This window comes from Cebus imitator, unplaced genomic scaffold (genome assembly GCF_001604975.1).
Source record: "Cebus imitator isolate Cc_AM_T3 unplaced genomic scaffold, Cebus_imitator-1.0 Scaffold1254, whole genome shotgun sequence".
NCBI lineage: Eukaryota > Metazoa > Chordata > Mammalia > Primates > Cebidae > Cebus > Cebus imitator.
In genome coordinates, this window is record NW_016108569.1 from 12,022 (window position 1) to 16,458 (window position 4,437).

Genomic DNA, 4,437 nt, shown 5'->3' on the forward strand with positions numbered 1-4,437 from the left:
CAAATCTGTACTTTCTTTTCTTAACTCTGAAATTTACCAGAGGCATCATATGCATCTCAGAGTCACAGAAACTAAAACTCAACACACCGGGGAGTTCCCTGTCAGCATCATGTACCACCCTCTAACTCAGCACTCAATGATCAGTCCCAAGCCAGCATCTCCCAAAGATTACGGGGTGGCCCTCAATGTTTCAACAGATCACTGAAACCTACTTCTAACCCTGCCTAGACACTTATGCTCACTGCTATGCATCTGCTGCTCACATCAGATCTTGATAGCATCTTTAGATAAACACTCCCAATCTCCCAACACAACAATTTATTTCCAAAGAATTACAGTATTTAAATTTACTGGACTCTCTGCAGACTCACTGCCACTTTATCACCATGCTGGCCCATCCACCACCTCCATTAACATAAGCAGATCAAAAATTGGCCTCTCTACAGCCAGATTTTTCTATTCCAACCCATTTGCCACACTGTATCTTGAGTGACCTTTCCATAATGTAAATCTGTGGACATACCTGTAACCTAAAATCACATCTACCAACATAGTAGCCAAGCAACAACAATCCCCTTTCCTTTGGTCATTAGAGTCCTAGAGGCCAAGGGGATGTTGGGAAAAGAATTGCCATGGATCAACTCTCAGAGGCGGTGGGTTCTGGACTTGTGCTGGCTTTGAAACACGGACATTGGAAAAGCTCAGGTACCTGGCAATGCTTGGAGATTAGGAAGTAAGGATGAAAACAAATCACTGCACTAAATAATATGACAATAATCACTTACACAAAAATTTTAAAGATAAGAAATGTTTGAAGATTTATTAGTTTATTATACCTTTTTAGTTGGAAAGTAAAGAAGAAAATACCAAAGGTCTTTGTCTTAACAAAATGGTGCAGAAAGATTAACATATATCATAACCTATGATAACCAGTCAGCATAAACAGTATTTAGAAAGGAATGGTTATATTCCCTAAGAGTTATATTCTGAAGTCATGCTTTTTGCCTTAGGGTCTATTAATACAGCCACCTTTTTGTCAATGTTTTCAATCAAGCTCCTTTTCTTACCTTTCATTTCCAACCTTCCTCTCACTTTTTACTTTAGATACAACTCCTAAATACAGCATATAATTTTAAAATCCAGTCTAGCAATATTTTGGGTTTTTTTATTTTTTACTGGATAATTTGTTCTACTTACATTTAATGTAATGGCTGATATATATTTATTTTAAATCTACCACCTTTTTTTTATATTTGTACTCTTTCAATTTCTTTTCTTGTCTGTTTTGGAATAGTAATTTTTAACTATTTTTTTTGTTTTTATAAAAATGTGTTTTATTATTTTAAAACAAGCCTACAGAAGTAGAAATCACAAAAATACAGATTACTCTGACAAGTTGGCAAAATAGCTTGTGGCTGGACTTGAGTTTGGAAGTTCTGTATGTTTGAGGGCATCCGGATGTCAGAGTCCAACTGAATCCTAACCCCAGCTCTTGTCACTAATCTGTAAACAATAATTTCAAGTAGTAGGTAGCCCTGTTTACTAAGAAATGTAAGCATAATCATTTCCTGTGGAACCCAACTTTAAAATCTTCCTTCGGTCTAAGCAGATAAAGGCACTTCATACTACGTTTCTAACGTTAACAATTTTTGATTAAAATAACAGTTAATGCAAATGATGGGCTTTGGTTTTTCTTGGCATTACATTTTGAACATATGAAGAAGTCAACAATTTAAACTAGTTTTTCGTGATTTTTAAGAAGTAGAATTTAATCTTTTCATTTCTGTGTACCAGTTAAAAAAAAAATCACTGATGGTATCAAAAGGTCCCACATCTGGATTTTAACTCTTATGTAGGTATAAGTGCCTACTACTGAAACTGCATGAAACATATACCTGCTTCTATTGTATATTTCTGATTGAAGGGAGTGGAGCTCCTCTTAGGGAACTTTAGGTCCAATACCCTTATAAATAGATCATTTCAAACAATTGTTGGTGAGAGATCATTAAAAAAAAAAAGACAATTTAAAATACTTGATTCCAGAATAATATAAAAGTAACCTTAAGAACCTCAGCACCAAAGGAAAACAGCAGGCAACTTCAGAATTCTTTCATCCAAATGTTCTAGAGATTAGATTAATAGCACCTTCCTAAAACAGAGCAAGTCATTTTAAAATCTAAAGGACCCATGTATACATAATTTGATTATCAAGTTAGAAAACAACAATTATATTACTCATCTAATTTGGAATTCTGGAAACACAGTAACTTAATGGACATTGCAAGATACTTCAAATTAACCTGTTTAGAAAGCTGTCTCCTGGGCCTTCAAATCCTACACCAATTCTAGACCTCTGGTTTTGGTAATGTTTGGTCTTTTGTAAGTTTTAATGTGAATTACATGTGGCGACTAATTTCTATTAACCTAATTTCAAATCTAAAGGCAAAATTAAAACACATTTTTTCTTTCCTATAACCAGAAGAGATGGCCTTATATGCTACTATCCTATGAATCTCTTTTCGTTCGGCTCATAATACAAATAGCTTATTGTTCTTCTAAGCTGTCTTATAAAGCAATATTATAAAATTAAATAGATAAAAGTTATGTAGGAGGCTATGAAGATTGTTTGCTGGTGGTAAGTTTTAAGGTTGATTCTGAATAGACTTAATAAGAAAGGCACTTGGAAAAGGTGGCTCACATTTTGCTCTTTAAGGCATCCTGAAATTATAGGCTCACTCTCCCAAAATTTCAAAAGGCCTACAACTTTGGCTCTTAAGAGCAAAGTAGTGATAGAAGCGTTTAGAATCATTTGAAAAAGCAAGACTTCATAGTTTTCCTTCTCAAATGGTTCCCTCATATACTTGCAGAATGGAGGCAAAGGGAAAACCAACAATAAAAATAGCTAAGTACTCTATCAGTTGGGCTTCCTGTCTACTTTCCCTGTTCTAAAGAAGAGACACCATCCTGCATCTGTAGATGGGGAAGCGCTTCCTTTAACAGTTGAAGGGTACCGTCTGGCGCAATTCCAAAAACTTGTAGTGTTTGTAGTGTGTGAATTTCTCCAAGTTCAAGTAAAGTTTCAGGTATCATAGCACTGACCGAGAGATAGGTGTTGGAGGTCGTTGAGGTGGAAAAATTCCGGAAAGCAGTTATTTAAGCCTAGGTGGACAAGGTTGGGGCATCTTCTAACTACAGTAGAGAGATGTGATTTCTGGAGATTCTTTCCGTGGCCGCTAAGATTCAGCTGGGTGATGGTCTCTGACACACGCGCAGCAGCCACCCGCACGTGCTTCTCGGTGAAATCAAAACACCAGGAGAGGTTCAGCTCATCCCGTCTGGAACAGCCACTTAGCAAAATCTGCAGGGCAAATTCAGAGAATCCAGAACACCCACAAAGGTTAAGCCGCACTAAATTTGAGTTTTGTGCGAGACGATTGGCAATGGGATCTGACAGCCGCAGGCCTTCCGGGCTTAGATTCTGCAACTTGGAACACTGAGACAGAATGCCCTGAGGGTGGACACTTCAGTAACTGAGATCGACGGGTCCATGTGCTGCACATGAAAAGGGCTGAAATGTTCAGCCAATGGCTGATCCGTAAACGGTCCTGGGCAGCGGAAGGCAATCGCCCCTTGAGACAGCAACCGACCAGTCGCATCCAGGTGCAGATTTTTACCTGTGAGGTCTCAGGTTTGCCACAGAGACTCGTCAAACGCTAGGTGATACCACCTCTTACAAACACCAGAGACCTTGAGCAGCTCAGGGAGGCACAGACAGGAGAAGACCCCCAAAAGCAGCTCATCCGGAAGGGAGTCCCATGAAACTTCTGGAAAGTTCTCTCGATTTAGCTTAGGCCTGCGGATAATCACGAAGTCTTTGTCCCTCCCTTTGCTCTTCAGCGGTTTCCTTGGGGGGGCTGTGCGGGAGGCCCAGGTTTGAGAGCAGTTCCTGGGGGATGTTCTCACTGTCGGGCTCCTCTTTCTCCAGGGCGCAGACCCCCATGCAGAGAGCAGTTCAGAAGTCCTGCGGGAATCCCACCCCCACGTGAAGCTAGCGGCAACGTTGCTACTCACGTCTGGAATCTCCTGGAGGTGCTTCCTGTGCATAGCGTCCGCAGGTTTGGGAGCTTAAAATACGTGCATTTTTAACAGCACCTGGAAAAAAAAATACGTGCATTAATTGCAGAGCTGCCGGCCTTCCGGCTTCTAGCTTTGGCGCGCAGCGGCTCCGAGCGTGTTGCTCCGGCCCCCCTTTTAACTATTATAACATTATATTTTTTACTTTTTTATATGCTTTGCTTCACGTTTTTCCTTCTATATTTTTTATTGCATTTAAGTTGCTTCTATTCTTCTGTGATTACTTTAAAAATTGCAACCTTAATCCTTAATTTATTAAACATAGTAATAATTGACGCTCGTATCCTCATCCTGGACAACATA

At 39.4% G+C, this 4,437-nt stretch overlaps 1 pseudogene; it reads right to left on the reverse strand.

Moving 5' to 3' along the window:
* Nucleotides 1-1,337: 1,337 nt before the first annotated feature.
* Nucleotides 1,338-4,104, reverse strand: LOC108298945 (annotated as a pseudogene).
* Nucleotides 4,105-4,437: the final 333 nt, after the last annotated feature.